The 10619-nt window shown below is 54.8% G+C and overlaps 1 long non-coding RNA gene across 5 annotated transcripts; it reads right to left on the bottom strand.

Annotated features, from left to right (window-relative positions):
• Window positions 1-3029: 3029 nt before the first annotated feature.
• LOC120385023 lies at window positions 3030-10056 on the bottom strand. Of its 5 annotated transcripts, XR_005589218.1 has the most exons (6): window positions 9630-9672; window positions 7242-7324; window positions 6163-6317; window positions 4515-4572; window positions 4246-4320; window positions 3034-3085 (listed from the first exon to the last, which is right to left on the bottom strand). It is a non-coding gene; the product is annotated as an uncharacterized LOC120385023 (long non-coding RNA). The 5 variants fall into 5 exon arrangements; XR_005589216.1 differs by lacking the exon at window positions 4515-4572 and having other exon boundaries at window positions 3030-3085; XR_005589215.1 differs by lacking the exons at window positions 3034-3085; window positions 4246-4320; window positions 9630-9672 and adding an exon at window positions 10013-10056 and having other exon boundaries at window positions 4460-4572.
• Window positions 10057-10619: the final 563 nt, after the last annotated feature.

Genomic DNA, 10619 nt, shown 5'->3' with positions numbered 1-10619 from the left:
CAGGGGTTCTCTGCTCCCAGAATCTCAGCCAGGGAGGCCACCCTGCAGAATATGGCCCGCAGTTTGGTGATGGGCTGCAGGAGTCACCACGTAGCTGTGCAGCAGCCATAGCACCTGCATTGACCAGGGACCAAAACCTGCAGCCCTCACAGCCCAGGCTGCCCCACGGATGGCAATGGGAGTGTAGCCTGGGCAACTAGCTGCTGGGCCAGGGCATATAGAGAGGACTCAGAGATGCAGCAAACCAGTGGGCAGAGAAGTGAAGGAAGTAAGGGAAAGAGGAGAGCGAGGAGATCGGGGGAGCTGCTGCAGTCAAGGGACCCCAGCCAGAAGAGAGAAGCTGGGTGGGTTAGACACACAAAGTCCTGCATCTTGGCAGGGGTTAGACTAGATGAACCTTGCCAGAGGCGGCGAGTTATATGGGCCTGTGGTGCCCGGGCTCCAGCAAATTCAGGGCCTCGAGGCCCGGCTCCACCAATGTTCAGGGCAGGGTTTCTCCCCCAGCCCGACCTGCCACTCCACGTGCCACCCCCAGAGCATCCCCCGGCCCTGCCTGCCACCCCCACGTGCCTCCCCCAAGCGTCTCTGCCTGCCCCCTGCATCTCCACACTGTGCTCCCTCACTGGCCGCTGCCACTGCAGGCTACAGGGGAGCGGCGCTGGGGGCAGGCTGAGGCGGCTGCTGCGCCTGTGGAAGTAGGAGGCGCATGGCAGCCTCCCCGCCCCCACCAGGTGACTCCAAGTCGAATCTGAGGGGAGGGGCTTATCCCGGTTGGACCTCCTGAGCAGCAGCCTGGTGGGGCCTGGGTGAGTGTCTTGTCCCTGGGGGGAATCCTCCCCTCTGGCCCCCCACCCCAGCCCCAGGGCAGCCTTCCTGCTGCACCCCAAACTCCTCATCCCTGGCCCAGACCCACACCCTGCACCCCCTCCTGCACCCCAACGCCCTGTCCCAGCCCAGAGCCTGCACCCAACACTCAAACCCCCTCTCACACCCAGCCCCCCAAACCCCCTCCTGCACCCCAAACCCCTGTCCCATCCCAGACTCTGCACCCAGCCCCCAAGCCCCCTCCTGCACCCCAACCCCCTGTCCCAGCCCAGACCCTGCACCTAGCACCCAAACCCCCTCCTAGAGCTTGTGCCCCCTTCTGCACCCAACCCCCAACCCCCTGTCCCAGCCCAAACCCTGCACCCAGCACCCAAACTCCCTCGTTTGTACCCTTTTCTGCTCCCAAACCCCAACCCCCTGTCCCAGCCCAGACCCTGCACCCAGCACCCAAACTCCCTCGTTTGTACCCTTTTCTGCTCCCAAACCCCAACCCCCTGTCCCAGCCCAGACCCTGCACCTAGCACCCAAACCCCCTCCTGCACCCCAACCGCCTGTCCCAGCCCAGACCCTGCACCCAGAACCCAAACCCCCTCCTAGAGCTTGTACCCCCTTCTGCTCCCAAACCCCAAACCCCTGTCCCAGCCCAGACCCTGCACCCAGCCCCAAGCCCCTCCTGCACCCCAACCCCTGTCCCAGCCCAGACCCTGCACCTAGCACCCAAACCCCTCCTGCACCCCACCCGCCTGTCCCAGCCCAGACCCTGCACCCAGCACCCAAACCCCCTCCTAGAGCTTGTACCCCCTTCTGCTCCCAAACCCCAAACCCCTGTCCCAGCCCAGACCCTGCACCCAGCCCCAAGCCCCCTCCTTCACCCCAACCCCCTGTCCCAGCCCAGACCCTGCACCCAGCACCCAAGCCCCTCCTGCACCCCAACCCCCTGTCCCAGCCCAGACCCTGCACCTAGCACCCAAACCCCCTCCTGCACCCCAACCCCCTGTCCCAGCCCAGACCCTGCACCCAGAACCCAAACTCCCTCCTAGAGCTTGTACCCCCTTCTGCACCCAACCCCCAACCCCAGTCCCCGCCCAGAACCAGCACCCAGCAAACTCCCTCGTTTGTACCCCTTTCTGCTCCCAAACCCCAACCCCTGTCCCAGCCCAGACCCTGCACCTAGCACCCAAACCCCTCCTGCACCCCACCCCCCTTTCCCAGCCCAGACCCTGCACCTAGAACCCAAACTCCCTCCTAGAGCTTGCCCCCTTCTGCTCCCAAACCCCAACCCCTGTCCCAGCCCAGACCCTGCACCCAGCCCCAACCCCTGTCCCAGCCCAGACCCTGCCCCAAACCCCTCCTGCACCCCAACCCCTGTCCCAGCCCAGACCCTGCACCTAGCACCCAAACCCCTCCTGCACCCCAACCCCTGTCCCAGCCCAGACCCTGCACCCAGAACCCAAACCCCTCCTAGAGCTTGTACCCCTCCTGCACCCCAACCCCTGCACCCCAACCCCTGTCCCAGCCCAGACCCTGCACTAGCACCCAAACCCCCTCCTGCACCCCAACCCCTGTCCCAGCCCAGACCCTGCACCCAGAACCCAAACTCCTCCCCCCTCCTGCACCCCAACCCCTGTCCCAGCCCAGACCCTGCACCTAGCACCCAAACCCCCTCCTGCCCCAACCCCTGTCCCAGCCCAGACCCTGCACCCAGAACCCAAACTCCTAGAGCTTGTACCCCCTCCTGCACCCCAACCCCTGTCCCAGCCCAGACCCTGCACCCAGAACCCAAACTCCCTCCTAGAGCTTGTACCCCTTCTGCTCCCAAACCCCAACCCCTGTCCCAGCCCAGACCCTGCACCCAGCCCCAAACCCCTCCTGCACCCCAACCCCTGTCCCAGCCCAGACCCTGCACCTAGCACCCAAACCCCTCCTGCACCCCAACCCCTGTCCCAGCCCAGACCCTGCACCCAGAACCCAAACTCCTCCTAGAGCTTGTACCCCTTCTGCTCCCAACCCCTGTCCCAGCCCAGACCCTGCACCCAGCACCCAAACTCCCTCCTGCACCCAACCCCAACCCCTGTCCCAGCCCAGACCCTGCACCCAGAACCCAAACTCCCTCCCAGAGCCTACACCCCAACCCCTTCTTCACCCAAACACCCTCCTGGACCTTGCAGTGCCTTCTAACCTGATGGGTCTATAATTCTTTGATTCTAGCATCTGTCACCTCAAAAGAAGGGCTGGCGTGTCTGGATTTCCTCCGCATCCTCTGCAGTGAAGACAGAAGCAAGGAACTTTTTTAGCTTCGCCGCAGTGGCCTGGTCTTCCTGGAGTGCTCCTTTAGCACCGATTGCCTAGTGGCTTTGCTGGCCGTTTGGCAGACTTCCTGCATCCCATGGACCCCCTCCGAGCGTCACACCGCCCAAGGCCCCGCCCCCGAGCGTCACCCAAGCCCCGCCCCCTGAGCGGCGCCCCGCCCAGTCCCCACCCTGAGCATTGCCCCGCCCAAGTCCCCGCCCCTCGAGCGTCATGCTGCCCAAGGCCCCGCCCCCGAGCGTCACCCAAGCCCCGCCCCCTGAGCGGCGCCCCACCCAGTCCCCACCCTGAGCGGCCCACCCACATCCCCGCCCCCGAGCGGCACGTCGCCCAAGTCCCCGCCCCAGCCGAGCACCGCCCAAGTCCCCGCCCCCAACACGGCACCACACCTCCTAAGACCCGCCTCCCCAGCGCCGCCTGGCAAACAAAAACAATAAACCCAACCCCAGTGCCCCCTCCCAAGGTGCCGCCCCAGCCCGTGCTTGGTAGGCTGGTGCCTGGAGCCGGCCCTGATCCCATGTACTGAACAACCCTTTGCTGTTAGTTGTTGTGCCTTGGCTAGTTGCTCTTCACGTTCATTTTGGCCTCTGCCCTATACTTTTCATTGGACTTGCCAGAGTTTACGCTTCTTTGTCTTTTCCTCACTAGGATTTGACTTGCCAATTGTGAAAGGTGCCTTTTAATGATCTTAGAAAGGCTCTAGCGGCTGCACCAGCGCGAGCCTCTCCTAAACAAGGCCTGCCATTTTACTTGCACCTGGCAACTACTCCAGCAAGCACTGGAGCTGTTTTGCTGCAAAAACAAATTGGCCAGGTGAGACCGATGGCCTATGGTTCCAAAACTCTCAGTGAGGTGGAGGCGAGGTTTTCAGCTTGCGAACGTGAGGTATTCGCCCTGGTATGGTCCCTAACACATTGGGAATATTTAAGTGGCACAGCTCTCATTGTGGTGAGGACATGCCATACTCCAGTAAAATATGTCATCTCGGGAAGAATTAATGAGGAAGGGTATCCTCTCCCGGCTGGCGGGATGGACTCTAAGTCTGGTCAATCGGGATATTCGTACTGAGAAGATCCCCCCCCATACGAGAATCCTTCCCTATGCTCCGATTACCGCAGGAGATGAGCACGAATGTCCGTTGCCAGATCCTGATTTAGACTTACTATCTCCATTCTTCTTAGCAACATCCTGGGAAGAAGTACAAGGAAAAGGGTTAACACTCTGGGCAGTTGATGGGAGTGCTTGTCACCACGAAGGACATCCTGTTGCAGGGTTTGCTGCAATCCAGGAGGACACAGCAAGTGGTGCAGGGTGCGGTGAGGCGCCGTCAGCACAAGCTGCACAATGAATTGCGGTCCTGGCAGTATCGTCTGGGGTAGCACCTGAGGAAAACATCTGTCTGTGTTCTGCTTCTAGTTGGGTGGTTCAAGCCCTTCCCATCTGGAAGAAAAGAGTTCAAAGTAAAAGCCCATACGAAGGGGTCGGTTCTGGCCACGCTTGACAATCAGGCCAATCAGCTAGCAAAACAAGCTGCTAGGTTAGGATCAGCATATACATGGGATAAGACCCAATTTCAGCTGCTGTAGTTAAGATGCCGTCTCCAGATGTGTCAGCAGGCCATGGCATCTTGACCCTGCAAAAACAGGATAATGATCTCCAAGCCCTTTTAACAGCAGGAAACATCAAGGATATGTAAGGACAAAACGGATTGATTATAGCAACATCACCAAACTGTGAATTACCTGTACTGGTTATGCCAATAACTCCACGAAAAGAACTAATAACTGTAGCTCATGGCCAGGGACACTATGCTGCGTCCAAAACTTTGGAACGGGTGTCTAAGTGGCGTGGTTGCCTAACATAAAGGAGGAAATACTGGAACAAACCTTTTCTCGATTTGGTATCCCATCAGAAATAGATTCAGACAGAGGACCACACTTTGTGGGTGAAGTCACAAAGCGCTGTGTGCGGCCTTAAACATCAAACAGCGGTTGCACATAGCTGCTCACCCGCAAAATCTGTTATCGTCGAGAGGCTAATAGAGCCATGAAAACTGCTCTTAGAAAAGTAATAGATGTGCAAGGAAGGGATTGGGATAGCAAACTCCCATATATCCTAGCGGCCATGCGATCTACTAGAACTGTGTGAGGTTTTCACCGCACGAGATGCTAACTGGGAGAATTATGCACACCCCTGAACTTTAGTGGGTGGGAGGAGTTCCACCGGATGAGTACCTTCCCAGGGTGCAAATAGACTTATACATGTCACAGTTGCTAGACACCATCAGCAGTCTTCAACATCGAGTAGCTCCTCAACTAAAAGCTAATAACCAAGTCATTAGTGCTTGGTTAGGCCACATTAATGATGTAGGATGGGTGGTTGGTACAAAGGTAATGTTTAGGTATTATATAGAAAAGGCCATGTCCTTAGTCCTCGTTGGGTGGGTCCAGTTATCATAACAAACGGAGCAAGTGCCTCTGTATATCAGGTTCAAATACCAGCAAAGAAGGGGATCAAATTAAAGTGATTCCATAGCAGCCAGGTAAAGGAATGGAAAGGAAATCAACCCATTTAACTGTGCCAATCATATTTTCTCTTCCATTCCTAGATCGACATGACCGCCATCATCCTATTCTCTATGTATATAGGTTGCACTGTATTTGTTAAGGTTTGGTTAATTGATTTGGTTGAAGGTGACCATCTGTTCTGTATAACAGGAGTCATTATGCCACAGAGGATCCCATGGCCACCCTGGATCCTTTGGAACAAAATGACCCCATTTCTGTTTTAATGATCAAGGAAGAACCGTGCTGTGTGCTCAAGTGGGTCAAAGAAAGATCGAACAAGGCAGGTATATTTCAAGCAGTAATTTCAGAAATGTGCCTTAACTATCAGGCTGCACCTGTGGGATGCAGAGAAAAAACAGAAATGTCATGTAAGTGGGATATAGTAAAACCTCTTTTGGGAATTGTACCAAACTTAGGGTGCCCAACAGTTCTCAGATTTGCGGTTGCATTAAATTGGAAGTACCTGAGCATGTACCATGGGGTGGGTTTCTGGAAATATATCAGCTCCTTGGGTTCATGAAAGACCTAGTGCCATGTTCAGAATTAGTACTCCAGCACAGTCCTTCCTTCTCGGCTCTCAATGTACTGTTGTATCCACACCTTCTTGCAATAGTTCGTCTATGCAGGAAATGGATGTAAAGCAGGAAGAGTCTTTTCATTGTAAAACTTTCTACTGCAGTAAGATCAAGGTTAAATTTTCCCGTAAATAGTTAGACTTGTATAGGGAGGTTTAAAATGAATGTTACAACGGCAGACTCTGGTAAATGGTCTATGGTAGGTCCGTATGGAATAAGAGTATACCAATTTGTTTTGGTTCTTCCTTCTCCTATTCCTAGTTTAACTGGTCCCGTGGTAATTAGGGAAGAAGCAAATCAAACAGTTATTACACATCCCCAGTCTGCGATAAGGAATGTTTTAATCAGCACTACCCCCTCTGTAATACTATGGTTGTATTTGGGTTCAATGCAAATTTTTCGCCATGTGACAATTTATTCATCGGGTGGGTCATAATTTGGCAAAGCCACAGGTGTCGGCAGTTACATCTTTTAAAACAGGTGTAACACCGACAAGAGGGGAAATGTTAATTTCAGTATACATGTTTGCGAATTATTCTGTATAAAAGTTAAAATAAGTTCTGTAAATCAAAAGGCCATTTTGTTTTGGTAAAGGACAAGGCGACCTCCATTGGGGTCAGGTTCTTGTTCCTCAGTACCTAGAAAAGGCGGGAAAGTGGGAAGAGCAGGAATCTGACCTTGCCCAGCAACAGCTCCTACAGAGACCAATGAGGAGGGGCCAGGGCACTGGCTCTTGAGCTTTTGAGCTGTCAGAGGTGCAGGTGGCTGCTCTCTCTCCTGGTGCGGTACAATCTTGCCACTGGCTATGGGCCTGCAATAGCTACTTACTAATTAAGTTGGGGTTGTTTGTTTGTTGTTTTGGGAAAGCAAACTTGCATACACGGACCTGGTCCGATTAGTTAGATCAATCGTGCACTCAGGACGACGCAAAGCGGGTTAGGGTGGGAGTTAAGATAGGGATACGTACCTGTCTGTTTCATCTGTTGTCCACGGTCAGTGTTCACTACTGGCTTCTCTTTTCTGGATCCTGCACCCCTTTATCGCTGATGTCTGTAAAGATAGAACATCTTGTATTATAAGTGCCTGTGTGTTATTCGAATCTCCAGAATCATTAATCCATTCCCCTTTCCATTCCTTCCTCTCCCCTTAGCAAATAAAGTGTTGTTGTTTTATTTTATAGCTTTGTGTGTGTGGAGTTCATTAAAGTCAGCTCTGATAGATGGCCTTAAAGGGGACTCAGCGGAGATAAACTGTAAGGCTCCCCGAGATCTTCTGATCAGATCGGCCTAGAGAGATAAAAATCCTTACGCTTGTTGAACCTCATCAGATCTCTTTTGGCCCAGTCCTTCTTGAGAGTGGGAAGGGGCTGGGACAGCAGCTTAAAGCCACATCTCCCCAGGGCAGCACAGCACAGCGTGCAGCGCAGGGGGCACATTTCAGTTAGTTTCACTTTGTGCAACTTAACCCTGAGGTTCTCAGCCCTGTGAATGAGACTGTGGAATTACCCAGCCCGTGGGAAAGACTGTGAGTGTAAAATATTCCCCAGGGTTGTTCCATCCCTGGGGGACCATCTGCCTCTGGAGGCTGGGGATGGAATCAGGACCTTTCACTGCCAGGCTTCTGCTTATGACCAGGACTACGTCAGCCGTGATCAAGTCTAAACAGTGACTTCCAATGAGCCTTAGCCCACCGACTGTTGTTAACGGGCAAGGCGGAAAGGCCTCAATTTACAACAATGGCCTAATTTTGGGTACCTCAGTTTCTCCTTTGAACTACAGGACTGCAGGGAACTTGTTCCAACTGCAGCCACAGCTGCATGTGGAGTCCTTGGGCACTGCAGGTGTCCAGCCCCTACGCATGTAAAGGCAGGATCCCATATTTGGATCTGACATCAAGAGACATTCTTGAAATCTGGCCCCAGCCCACCACTGTGCTCTGCCTCCCATGCTGCCCAGGGTGGGCCAAAGGGGCTGTAGGGAAGGGTAAAGCCCTCCCCACCCTGGGAAATTCCTCCCACACAGGTGCCACTTGTGCCTCCCCAGCAGCTGTAGGCACAAGGAGTGCTCGGGGAGGGAGCATGGACAGGCTGGAGGGGAGGGGTGGAGCAGGGATAGAGGGTGTGACCAGGGTGAAGCTGCACCTCAGTTTTATACAGGGCCGCCGAGAGGGGGCAAGAGGGCAATTTGCCCCAGGCCCGGGCCCGCAGGGCCCCTACGAGATTTTCGGGGCCCCTGGGCAGGGTCCTTCACTCGCTCCGGGAGCCCGGAAAACTCTTGCGGACCGGGCCCTTGGAGCTTCTTCTGCTCCCGGTCTTGGCGGCGGGAATCCTTCCGCTCTGGGGTGGAAGGACCCTCTGCTGGCGAATTACTGCAGCGGGACCCGCCGCCGGCGTGCAGCCCGGTCTTGGCGGTAATTCGGCAGCAGGGGTCCCGCCACGGGTCTCCGGGGCACTTCGGTGGCGGGTCATGAAACGGAAGGGCCCCCGCCACCAAATTACCGCCGAAGTGGGGGCCCCTGCCGCCGAAGACCCCAGGCCCCCGGAATCCTCTGGGCGGCCCTGGTTTTATACCCTGGCAAAGCCACTAACACCATTAAAATGAGTGCAGCACACTACTCAGCTGAGCTGCAACCTCTATATTAACCATGTAGTTAAAGTGCTGCAGCGTCGTACTCAGGAACTAGCAGCATCTGCAGCAGCATCTCTGCTCAGCCCAGCTTCCCAGCACAGCTGAATTCCCTCCTTCTCCCAGACGGCTGCTTTCCCGACTCCTGCCCCAGTCCTCGGGCTGCTCCCAGATCCCCTCCTGCAGTGGAATGGACACGTGGCCTGAGAGCCCTGGACACTGGATTTCTCTGTTCACCCCACACCATGGACCCTGCAGGAGCGCTAGTGCAAGCTCCCCTCACCCGCTGCCCTTGATCACTGGTTTGCAGCCCCAGCTGGGAAAGCTCATTCTCCATGGACCAATGAGTCCCTGGTCTCTCTGCTGGGACTCACAGACAGGGAGAAAATCGGTGCAGGCCTTGCTGGGTGTGGTTACGGGTGACGGGGTCACCTACCCCACTAGGGCCCAGGCCGAGATCCCAGCACATTCCACGCTAGCCCCTGACCTGCCATCAGATGGACTTTCAGCTTCTGTCCCTGTGGTGGGGGGAGGCATTGGGTCATTGCCCTGGGGGAGCTGCTGGGCGAGGAGGCGATTTACCTGCTCACAGACCCAATGGGCTAGTTTTACTTTGGTTATTATAGTTGAAAAGTCATGGAAGATGGGAGAGATTCCAGCAGACTGGAAAAGGGCAAATGTAGTTCCCATATATGAAAAAGGAAATAAGGACAAGCCAGGCAGTTACAGACCAGTCAGCTTAACTTCTGCACCAGGGAAGATAATGCAGCAAACAATTCAGGAATCCATCTGAAAACATCTAGAAGATAATAGGGAGAGAAGCAATAGCCAGCTTGGATTTATCAAGGACAAGTTGTGTCAAACCAGCCCCCGATAGCTTTCTTTGACTGGGTAACAAACCTTGCGGATGGGGAAGCGGCAGATATGGTTTATCTAGACTTTAGGAAGGCTTTCAATGCAGTCTCACATGACCTTCTCCTTAACAAACTAGGGAAATACAACCTAGATGGAACTACTCTAAGGTGGGTGCATAACTGGTTGGGAAACTGTTCCCAGAGAGTAGTTATCAGTGGTTCACAGTCAGGCCGGAAGGGCATAAGGAGTGGGGTCCCACCATGCTCAGCTCTGGGTCCAGTTCTGTTCAATATCTTCATTCATGATTTAGATCCTGGCATAGAGAGTACAGTTACATAGTTTCAGAGCAGCAGCCGTGTTAGTCTGTATCCACAAAAGAACAGGAGTACTTGTGGAACCTTAGAGACTAACAAATTTATTTGAGCATTAAGCCACTGAGCCATCCCACCCCACTCCAGGGGCAGCCATGTGCTGGGGAATGACGCAGGGCAACAATTTCCCACCTACACAAGGACAAATCGCTGCAGATAACACGGGTGGAAAATGCCCTCACGAGAGAAGATTTTAAACTGACGTTTGAGACTCATGGGGAGAACAGGGGAAATCGGGGAGACGGGAGAGCTGATCATTGGAGGAAAGGAAATCGCCCCAGATTTTATAGCCCGTGTGAGACACTGAGCGAGAAAAGGGGCAGAACTAGAGAGAATTTGTATCGGGGCGAGAGCCAAGTGGCACAAACAGGGACAGGATCAATTAACCCCCTCCCCTACCCCGCCCACCACTTCTCCCCCACTTGGGAATTTCCTGGCTGCACAGAGACAGTTCAACCCCCTCCCCGCGTCCCACTGACCTTCCCCCCCCTCCAA

Source organism: Mauremys reevesii, linkage group 17 (assembly GCF_016161935.1).
Source record: "Mauremys reevesii isolate NIE-2019 linkage group 17, ASM1616193v1, whole genome shotgun sequence".
Classification (NCBI taxonomy): domain Eukaryota; kingdom Metazoa; phylum Chordata; order Testudines; family Geoemydidae; genus Mauremys; species Mauremys reevesii.
The sequence above is the reverse complement of the archived record's forward strand: the minus strand, read 5'-3'. Positions and strand labels throughout refer to the sequence as shown.